General features: G+C 35.8%; 1 protein-coding gene across 2 annotated transcripts in view; it reads left to right on the top strand.

The window, feature by feature from the left end:
* LOC138175901 (reelin-like) overlaps positions 1–12,244 on the top strand; it is a 566,655-nt gene that overhangs the window by 73,454 nt on the left and 480,957 nt on the right. The window lies entirely within an intron of this gene.

Raw genomic sequence — 12,244 nt, 5'->3', positions numbered from 1 at the left:
ACGGATTCTAGATTAGAAATTCTATCCACTGTATCACCTAGCTGCCCTCATCTGTTACTCATCTGTGAAATGAGCTGGAGAAGGAAATGGTGAACCCCTCTAGTATCTTTGCCAAGAAAAAAAACCCAAGCAGGGTCAAGAAGAATCAGACATGACTGAAAAATGACTGAACGACAAGATGTTACAGCTACTGGGCTAGGCACTGAGGAAACAAAGAGCAAACAAAATAGCCCTTACCCATAAGGAGCAATTCAAATTCCTTTGGGCTTCAGTGTGCCAACTGTAGTCTTCTGCATGTAGAAACTACTCAAAAATGCTTGTTGAATAAGGAATTAGTGATTCCAGAGGACTAACAGGATATCCAGCCATGTGGAAAGTAAAAACTGTCCACATACACATACCTGGCCACCCCTTTCTGCCGCATCCCCTTCTGTGCTGTCTATGCCTGCTTTCTCAATGCTCAGCTTCAATAAGGAAAGAAGGATTCTTTCTACACTCTCCACTGAAGAATTACTAGACATCGTTTGTTCATAGTCTATTGGTTTAAAGTCCCTGGGTCCACACCAGTACTAAAGATTCATGTCTTTTCTCAGTGAATTTTGGCTTCAAGTCTTTTTTTTTTTAACTTGGATGATTTCCTTTCTTACTACTGGAATGCTATTACTAAACCACTTAAACTCATATTTGAAAACTACATAAACACAAAAAGTAATAGCAGTAATGCTTATAATGAGAAATAGTTGAGGGGTCGTGATTTTCCCTAGTTTTAAAATGTGAATTATAATGGACTTCAGTTTATGTTCTGGCAGTTGGAGCTTGTGGCAATTTGACTAAATGGTGGCAAGTGACAGGCCTACCTTTTGTTGAGTAAATTTTGCAGTAAATAAATTCAGTTTATTTCATTTCCACAGTAATATGTTTATTCCTCAGGCTATTTAGACTGCTTGCTATTCCAAAGGCAGATGGGATTCAGTATTCGAAAGGCAAACAAAGTGCAGCAAGGGTTTGTTTGTGTTTTGTTTTTTTTGTTTTTTGTTTTTTTTTTTACATTGACAATCTGGAATTCTGCTAATGGTTTTCAGACTCAAAATTTCAAGTTCCCTATTGAAAATCAATCTATGGGAAGTTGTTATAGTCAAACCACTATTATAGTAAAAACGATTTGAGCTAATATTTTTGCTTACAACTTGTCATCAGATATGTAGACACACATATATGTATATATATATATATATGTTTCTACATATCATATGTGTACATTGTGTTATTTGGGGAAACATAACAATGCCATAGTTGGCACAGAGAGTTTTCAGTTTTATAGTGTTCCTGTACATGTTAATAGCATTTTCTGCAAAGCAATATAGAAATTTCCTTGAAATGATTCCAGTTTGTCAGAACATATAGTTTTCGTGAACACAAAGCTGTAGAGAAAATATAAACATTAAACATGTAAATTCTTTCCCCACCAGACTTTCATCTTATGGCATTTGCCATCTACCCCCATCCCCCAGGGATGCTATCAGTGCCTTGTTGTGAACATTAAATAGAAACTACAATGGATGATACTGGCTTTATAATTAGTCATTTTCAGGCAGAACCTACTCTTCCTCTTTGCACCACTGATAAGAATTGAATTGTGTCTCTACATCATGTTTCTGGTCTGCTGTCACAGCCTGGCAATCTGTATTCATAGTCTTCCAGGGCTAAGCTCATTGCCAGCTTAATGCAGACACTGAAAAAAAAAACAGACAACAAGCTCAGCCTTTTGATTCTTTCCTGTTTTCTATTTGAATAACTGATGGAACAACTTCATAGAATGGATAATAGTACAAGATATCCACATGATTAGTTTCTGAAAAAATAAAGTCAGAGTTTCACTATATGTATACCTATATGTCAATATAGATATGAAGACATATGCATTCTTTATGCAAACACACATGCTCAAGTTGAAAGACAAAAAGGGCCCATTTCTCCATAATACCTTTAGAGCTTTGTAGCTTTGTGAACAAAATAATGGTAGATTCAGCTAAAGACATCTCATAAAATCAACATTTCTTTTTCATCAGCAGTATATAAAATGCTGCAGCCTATTTGTCCATGCACCTTTGCACAGGAAAGCTTTCAGTTACACAAATTCATAAGTAATATACCTTTTTTCTATGCAAGGGAGGAATTCAAATTCAAGAGTTCATGTTAAGTTTCTTAGACTTCTAACAAGTATTTGTATTTTAAAGCCTTGCTTCTGCATAATTCCAACTTCTTGTTTCTTAGACAAGAAAACCAGATATTCCCATGCAGTAAAGATAGTTTTGCCTAGTGGTTGTGACACACAAGCTATTTAAGCATTTGATGCTGTTGACTAACCCCTATCCCTCTCCTCCTGCCACCATATATTTTTGCCATTTCTACTTCTGTAACTATATTTTGCTGATTTTTCCTACATCTCTATTTTCTCCTTCTTTATAACTGATCTTCATATTCTGAATTACTTACATATTTTCCAAAGATTCTGTCTTTACCCCTTTCCTCTCTTTGTATCTATGTCCTAAGTTCAAGATTTGTTTATCTATTGGACATTTCCATCTGTAGGACTCACCACCTCCTTAAGTCCATTGTGTCTAAAGTAGAAATATATCTTATTTTCTTCTAAACCTGCTAGTCTTTCTGAATTTCCTTTCTGGGTCAATGGCAGCATCCTTTTTCCACTTATCCAGGCTTCTAAACTTAGGGTCATCTTTGACACTTTCCTCTTTGTTTCTGCCAACATCTAGTCAAGTAAATAAGTTTGCTTGTTTCTATCTTTGCAATATTTCTCACACAGCTTGCTATTTTCACAGCTACTCCCCAATCTAAGTCCTTGCTACCTCTCACCTTGATTATTGCAAACACTCCCCCTGATTTCAGTCTCTCTGCCTAAAGGTGGCTTCCAGGTTAGTCTTTCTAATGGAAAATTTTCATTATATCATTTCACTGAACAAAAGCCTTTAATAGATTCCCATTGCTTACTGAATAAAGTTAAAATGACCTTCCACAATCTAGGTCTAATATATCTCTCTATCTCTCTATCAATATCTCCATCTATCTATCTGAACCTTATACAACACTATTCCTCTCTAGTTACTCTCCACTGCAACCAGTTTGGATTGCTTGCTCCCTAAGGGCAGCCTATATTTTCTTCTTGTTAATTTCTGCTGTTTGACATTTTATTCCTTCTTCCAGGCTGAAATCACCTAGCATATCCATTGATCAATTAATCAACAGGTATTTCTTAAGTACTCACTATTGGCCAGGAACTGCACTAGTCAATGGGAATTCAGATACAAAAAGAGCCTGTCCTTTTTCCTGAGGAGGTTATGTCCTACTAGGTAGAGTCAACATGTTCACAGATAAGTAAATGCAGAATATGTAACCCCAAAAATATTTGGTGAGGCACTAGCAACTAGGGGAATTTTGATTCAGAAATATGAAAAAATAAATCTTGAATATGCAAAAATGAACTCCAAGCATATTGGAATGAAAACTTAGAAAGCATGACTAGATATTTTCTTATAGTAGTCTAGAGTTGCTTATTTCTGCCTTTTAAGCATTCATATTTTATTATTATATCTTTCAACTAATTATTAGGTGAGTTTACATAAATCTCTGATACAAGCTCATAATCTGTATATATTACAACATGCACACTGCAGCTAAGAAGTGGCTGTGCATATAGACATGGGAAGCAAAAATACTGTTGCTGGGTAGTATCCAGCCAAGAGGAATTAAGTGGAAGTTTAAAAGCAGGCTGACTGCTCATTGTCAGGCTTAACAACATGTATAAGCCCACAGAATTCTGAGTGCAGCAGACTTAGTGAGTTTTCTCCAAGTGCCTAATACTTTGTTGCTTGTGCTGGTATTAAACCCAATTTGGTACGATTTGATACATTGATTCTTACCATCATGCTCAGACCCTAGAGATTTTATTGTTTTACTTGTCTTTTGCTCTCTACATTGCTTTCTGCCTCTCCATCTTTAGTTCCATGACAACTGTTAACCATGTAATGTTTTTCCCATCAACTGGTTATAGTTTTCCAGATATGTCCTACATTTTCTCTACCTCCCCACCAAATCAGAAAGTCTTCTATCAGGGTTATGGAACTCACTTAAGCATAGTCCAATGGAAGCAACTGATATTTGGAAAATTACATTTCTTCAAGACCCAATTATCCATGTATAGACAAACCAACCTTGCCCAAATCATTGAAAGTTAGCTATAATTTGACATGAGTAGAATAAGTACACTTCTGCACAAGTTTCCCTGGTTTTGTCCTATGCTTGTGTTTTATGAATAAGAATGACAGAGACCAAGGCTCTTTTCCTACCTTTCTAACTTAAAAAACCCGAGTCAAAAGAAAGCATAGTGGGGAAAAAAGTATTGAACTTGGAGTAAGGAGATATGGATCTTAGTTTTGCCTCTGAAACTAATTAGTTAAGTGACTTTGGAAAAGTAATTTAACCTCTTCAGAATAGTTTATTCATCTGCAAGTCAGTCAAAACAGTATAGTTGAAGGAATATAGTGCAAAGATTTTAAGCTATAGCCCTGTGATTGCCACTGATTACAGTATGATATTTGATGGTGGTGATGATAATTTAACAAATATTCAATTCAAAATAGACATATATTACATTTCTATTAGGGAGACAGCATAATTGTATAGCTAGACATTCACCCTTGAAGTCAGGGAGATTTGAATTCAAGTCTCAACTCTGGCAAGTTGCTTTTAAATCTCAGTGACCCAGGTAATTCTCTAAGATTTTAGGTTACAGATAAGTTGCTGATATACAGTGTTGGCAGTTGTGATCCCTAGCTCCTTTTATAGTACTATTAAGAGTTAACACTTATGCAGAACTTTTATATTTGCAAAGCATTATGTTTCCATCATCACATAATTTTTCTGGGTCCCTATTTAAAATGGAAGGGCTAAATTAGATGAATTCTAAGGCCCCTCCTAGGAAAAAAAGTATGTGATTATAAATTGTACCACTTATCATAATGCTGGGCACATTGTGGGTACTTATTACATATATTTATTGATTGAATCTCAGTCTAAATATGTCATTACCTTCCAGCAAATTTTATTTGCTTATCCTCCTTAAAAAATGCAGATACATTTAGATGGAGATGTATATAGCTATAATGGTCAGTAAACATTGTGCTAGGTACTGTGCTAAGTGCTAGGGTCATATTGAAAGGCAGAAGATAGTCCTTGCCCACAGAATTCACAATGTAATGGGGGAAATACATATAAAAGAGAAGTTGAAAAGTCAAGGAGAGATGGAGGAGGTAAGGGTACCCAGCCTGGAGGCATGTTGGACTCCAGAAGAGTGAACAAAGGTGAAAAATGAGGAGATGACTGCCCTGGGTGCACTCTTTAAATGAAATATCTTAGGGGAGCTCTCCACACTGCTCTCCACCCTCTAGGCCTATTTAAGGTTGATTGAGACTTTGGTTATTTCTGAAAGCAATGTTTAATATTTATTGCCCTAAATTTTTGTAAGGATCATTTTAACAGATCCTCATTTGACCTATTACATAACCCACAAAATATACATATATACATATTTGTATCCCTATAAATATCATGTGAAGTGTGGCAAGGGACATTAACTTGGTCCTGTTTAAACTGAGATATCTAACTCAGGGCTTGAAGGATGTGAAGGAAAATATGAACAACCCTCCTTATCCCTAGGGAATCCTGTATTACCCTATCCTAGGTCCTGATACTGCCAGAAACTCTGGGAACAGTTACCCTCTGAGAGCTTCTTACATTAGAAGACATAGTCCTATCCATCTGACATAGACACAGAAGGATCCTGGGCAAATGAGAATGAGCCTTTTCCCTAAGAAGGCCAGAATCTGTAATAAAGCAAAGGAACTTTAAACACCAGGTACTTTTACCTGGAAACAGAACCACATAAGCATACCTGCTGCTATAGGAATAAAAGGAACTTTTATCGAGAGTTGTGCTACCAGTGAGCTGTCCAGGGTTCTGGCATCTGGAATCCTGTGACCTGGCTCTCATTTCCAGTGCTCCTGCCCTTCTACCTTAAACTACCTTAAACCTTTGCCACTTTTACTTGTCTGACTATTCTATTACCAACTTATATGGGCTATCTCTACCCTCCTGAAAAGGTGTTTTTATAGTTATCATTCATTAATTTATATAAGCATTTGGGGAAATGAATTACATGTGCTCACTACTTATCTTTTTTAAAAATGATACTTTCATTTACCCTAAAACTTCCTTCAAGTTTTGGCAATCAACCTTTATCTAGGTTGTCTTTTTCCCCATTCTTTTATCCAGATTGCTTGGAATCCTGTTTGAAATAATCAATTAGCAATACATACATATACGTGTATATGTATGTATATATATATGTATATACGCACACATGTGTGTATAGTGCTGCTACTGTTGTTTTTTTCTTATTCCCCTTAATTAGTTTTTTCCCTTTAGCATAATTATTTTTATTCTTCTGCCAAGCCGTCTCTTCTCTGGGGATGACAGCTTTTTAAATATATATGATGAGGTTAATGCCAAACTCAGATTCATATTAAAACTACCTGTTTAGTATTAACCTTAACCAGTGATCTAGCTGGTGAATGCTATCAAGGACACTAACTGGATTGAGAGAGGGGTCATATAAACACTTATATGACTTAAATGCTAGTAATGACCAAAATTAATGGCATTAGTTCAGTAATAACAATATGATAAACTTAATTTCTTTCAAAATTTAAAGTATACTGATATTTAGATTTTTAACAATAATATCTACTTATCCAAAGATAGTAATATGATGGAGATACTATAAAAGGAACTATTATTCAGATGTGGAATATACTACATGACATTTAAGGTCTCTTCCAATGCCAAGATTCTATAGATCCATAATCCTATGATAATTAAATATAACTTTTTGAAGAAAGAGATAAACATGATTATTATCATACACACAAACAATACACACACATGCATGTACACATACACACACATATATAATGGTTCAAGGTTTGCACACCACTTTCCTCAAAACAACTCTACAATATAGGTGTAGTTATGTTTATTGTTATTATTTTTTTGTTCCCATCTTTTTTGGCAGAGTACAAATTGAAACAGGCCTGAAAGAAGTTACTCTTCTAGTATTATTCTTTTACATTCAGTGTTTTGTAGATGATTGCACATATTGATAACATCTTTTTATAATTGAATAAAAATATTAGGGTATAAGCCCATCTTCTGTAGACTCACTGAATGCATCCTCAGTAAGCTAGCTTCAATAGCAGATATTCTGATGACCTTGTCCTGTTCTCATATTATTTTGACTTCCTTCACTCAATAAATAAATATTTTGAAAGCTTTCTATTCCATATAGTTTGTAGGTTAATAATATATGGCATTGCAGCAACTATTAACACTGTTGTCAAATTTTTAAGTATTGATGTTATATCAGGCAGTTGTGAGCAACTGTTTTATTTGTGATGATACTCTCTAGTTCTTTTTGTTTGGTTTATTTGGTGAATTCTGAAGAATAGTTTGGAGTCTGCATTTGTACTATTGAGACTTTTGGTTTGTTAGTTTATGAAGGATAGTGAGTTTCTCGTGTACAGTTCTTTGCGCCTGCTCATGTCTTTTAGGTATTTGGTAGGTGCCAAATGTTTGTAACCTGCAGTGGTTCTTTGCATAACTTTTTTTTTCCTTGAACAATGTGATGATGATGATGATGATGATCCAGACCTATATTTTCATTAGTATTGAAAATTCCTTCTATCACTTGAAATTGGCAATTTGTCTGTAACATGTGCCTGGGGCTTTGAGTAGTTAATTGTCTATGGTCACACAGTTAGTGAGTATGACTAGTCTACTATATACTGGCGCATTTTCATTTTCTATCACCCTTTATAGATGAAGAAATTGAGATTCAGAATTATTATGTGATTTGCCCCAGGTCAGAATGCTGGTAAATATTAGAATTGGAACTTGAAGACATCTTCTGAACTCTAGGACCAATAATCTTACTACTACATAATATTGACTCTCCTGGCTTTGGGATATTTAGTTTACGAATGAAAGTATTAAACTATCATTAGGCATTCATAAAAGGAATATTAAAATCATTATAAATATTTCCTGATAAATATTTTACTTACTTTAACCAATGTGTATATGTCTCTTGGTACAACGAGTTTTATGTGTCCCTTGGCACAAAAAAAATTTCAATTTTTTTTGGAAATCAGTTTGCTTGCTGGGTCCAATACTGTGGTTGCCCTGTTAATTATGTTTTTAATCTATTTTCTGTACTTAAGTATGTGAAATCTTGCTTCATGAGCATTCAGAAATATAGACCTTGAATTAGTTGATATTCACTTATTTTGTCACTTAATTAATAAACCATATATTCACAAAGTATAGTAAACCCTTCTCAATTTTAATCAGTGATAGGGCATGATTATTTCTGAATGATTTTTAGAATATACCCCAGTCTAACTTAAGGGGGATGGCAATAAATTGAAAAGTAAGAATGGACATAAAATTGTGAAAGTCAAGGGAAGATCTAAAGGTCATGCTAGATTTCATGGGGTCAAAGCAAGTCATAATTGGATTGACAGGTCAGTGTGAGGATCAGAGCAAACTGTGGATTAAAAGCCAGGTAGACAGATAAGGAAGTGAAACATACACATACTGGGACAGAGGGCATATAGCAGGAGATAGTCAGAAACTAGAACTGTGGGAATTAAAAGCGTTGAGTAATTTCTAGACAAATAGTAAGGGAAAAGAAGGGAGGTAGAGAGAGGAGTCAAAGGGACAGCACCAAACAGGCAGGAGAGCTGATACTAGGTCCCTTAATAAGTGTTGTGAACTTTTATCTCCATTAAGTATTTTAGATATGCTTCCTGTTTAGACCAGTAGACAGTCTCTGTCACTTAGCATGTTGCCTACAGATAGAATCATCCGAATTGAATGAGGAGTAAGGAAAGATGGTCCAAAAGAGGCAAATCTTGATATGGATTAAGAATTTTAAATCTCATTATTTTTAATGCTATCGGTAGACATGCAGTGGTAGAATAGGACTGAGGGCTCTATCCATGACAAAGTATGTGGACTTAAGACATTGGGAAGCTTCCCATAGACTTGATGAGGAATCCACAATTGCATTGGATATTTTTCTCTGCTAAATATGGACCCATTAGATGCTTGTGTAAAAGGAAGATTGGTAACTGTCCTAAATTCAGTTTGGCCTTTTTTAATGTTCGTTCTTTCCCCACAAGAGACTTTCTCCTCATTTTGTAATGTATGTATTTAAGAAAGAACAAGAGGTAAATATCTCTCAGAGAAATAAATAAAAATAGTGATGCTATTTCACCCAATATCCTTTATAATATTTCATTAAATATTTCTACTTAGTAAAAAATATTTAGCATTTCTATTTGGCACATGAAATTGCTATGGATTCCACAAATACTTGTTAGGATCTTCCTCTGTGCAAGGCATCATGTTAGATGATAGGGATATAGACATTTTATATACAGTCATTCACCTTGAGGAGCTGGCAGTCTAACAAGGATATACAGCAGGTGAACAAATGGGTAATGTGACCATGGCAATGTAGAGATCTAGGAAAAATGTTATGAGAAAATCTCAAAAGGCAAAAATGACTAACTTTAGGGTTGGGAGAAGGGAAATAAATCAAGCAAATCTTCCTGGAAGAGGTGGTACCAGAGTTGGGCTTTAGGATGTTGAAGGAGTGTCCTAGACAGATCCATGAAGGTGGATCAGTGTTCAAAAAACAATGGAGAACAGCTAGTAATCCACTTTTGGATGAGTGTGTGAAAATCAGTAGTGTGAAATGAAGCCAGAAAGATAGGTTGGAGTCCTCTACTGGAAAGACTTTAATGTTAGGCTAAGGAATAGGTATTTTATCCTAGAGGCAGTTTGGAAGCACTGAAGCGTTTTGAGTAGGGGAGTGACATAGTAAGAAGTGTGCCTTAAGACCATTTTAAGCATATCTGTAAAAGTTAGATTAATAAAGGGAAAGACTAGAAGCAGAAAAGTTATTACTATTGGCTGGATGATGATTTGAATTAGGCTAGTAGCAGTGTTAGTTGTAAGTAAAAGATAGAGGTGAGATGTGTTGTATCAAATAAATTTGGCAGTGAATTGACTGTGGAGAGGAGAGAAGGAAGAAAGAAGACTTAGAGAAGACTGAGATGGAAAGGTTGAGTCACAGGAAGAAAGGTGATGCTATTAACAGAAATAGGGAAAATAGGATATAATGGGAGAAAGTTTAAGGGAGAAAATGATGTGGCTGGGTTTGGATGGGTTGAGTGAGGTTCTGGGGAGGGGTGGGAATCTAGGCAGAGATTTAGTAGGAAGTTAGAAATATTCAGGACTGGGGTTAAGTGGAGAGATTGGGGACAATGATATAGTAGAAAAAACACTGGACTCAAAGTTGGAAAGACATGGCTCTTATATTTAACTTTTAAACAAACACATTATAATTGCTAGTTGTATGATCATAGATAAGACACTATACCACCCTGAGCCTCAATTTCTTTATCTGTAAAATGGCTATAACCATACTGTAGTATCTAATTCAGGATTATTGTGAGGATCAAAATATATATTGGTAATGGGAGCTTGGAATTGGTAATGGAAGCTGCCATTCATCATTTTTGTCAAGTGTGCTAGCTATACACTCGGGCCCTTTGAGGATGATATGCCTTCTGGCCATATGTGACTAAGAACTCTTGGGCCTTTTGAGATGGCAAAGCTTCCCTTTACTGGCTACCAATCAGGACCTTCAGTGGACCTTCAAAAAAGGAGTGACTTTATGAATTCAGTTTTGGATGTGTTGAATTTGAGATACTCATGGGACATTCAAGTGTAAATGTTCAGTAGGCTCTTGGTAATGTGACACTGGATCTCGGGTGATAGATGGGAGTAGATTTGGAAATCATCTGGTGGTTGAACTCAAGGGAACTGATGAAAACTCCAGTAAAGATTATATAAAGGAAGAAAATGTAAGGCTTAGGGAAGGATTCAGGTGTACAACCATGCATAGCTATAACTAGATCCCAAGTTTTGAACTCAAAGGGACATTGTAGGGGATCTCTCTCTCTCTCTCTCTCTCTCTCTCTCTCTCTCTCTCTCTCTCTCTCTCTCTTTTACAAATGAGGACTCTTGAGCTCAGATATATTTAATTGCAATCCAAAGTGCACATGTAGTAAGTGGAAGCACCAGGATTCAAACCCAGATAGACTGACTTCAAATCCATGACTCTTTCTGTTGTACCACATTGCGTCTTAGGGGGTGGGACATGGATGATGATCCCAGAAAAGCAACTGAGAATGATTGATCAGACATATGTGAAAAGAATCACTACAGAACAATATCTCCAAAATCTAGAGAGGAAAGAGTATCCAGAGAGGAAGAAGGGGAAATTGACTATCAAATGCTACAGAAAGGTCAGAATAGTTCACATTTATATGGCCATAAGTCCAGTGCTCCTTCCAGTCTATATGCTGCCATTTTTCCTCCTTGAGTTGAATATACCATGTCATGTTAGGTTATTGGCATCATGTGTTTATCTGGATGTGTAACAATATGGATAATTCTGGCTGTTTTGATAGACCCACTGGGTGTCCTGGAGTTTAATTTACAAAGTCTCATCCAAGCTGCCAGTATGACACTTGCCTTTTTCCATGCATTTTTTGTTGTTGTTGCCAAAAATAATGGCAATCCCTCATTGTATACTGCTAAATCAACATTAGAATCTTTTATTCATTTTATGTACCATGGCACCTTTTACCTTTCATCCTGAGGTGGGAAATTTAAAGCCTAATGGAGTAGAAAACATTGTAATTTCAGAGGATGTCTTTTGTAATTACTTTCTGCAATAGCAAGTAAAAGGGAAATTTCAGGTAGCAAAACAGAATAGTTAAGGAATAAATTTAATTAGCTCCATTTCCTGAATATAGTATCCTAAGTTCTTGGTTATAGAATCACAGTGAGGCACATACTACAGGCAATATACATCTTTTAAGGCCAGTATAAGGAATGAGTTGATCTTTCTTTCTTTGCTCACAAGAGGAAAAGGCCTCACTATCCTCTTCCAGATTGGTCTGCCTTTTGTTGAAAAGTTGAAAAAAACACTGTTACAAAAATGTGGACTCATATGAAGAATTGCAGAGCATATCAC

The sequence above is a fragment of the Petaurus breviceps genome, unplaced genomic scaffold (genome assembly GCF_028583685.1).
Source record: "Petaurus breviceps papuanus isolate PSGF00001 unplaced genomic scaffold, PetGlider_PUasm1.0 79, whole genome shotgun sequence".
Lineage (NCBI taxonomy): Eukaryota > Metazoa > Chordata > Mammalia > Diprotodontia > Petauridae > Petaurus > Petaurus breviceps.
The sequence above is the reverse complement of the archived record's forward strand: the minus strand, read 5'-3'. Positions and strand labels throughout refer to the sequence as shown.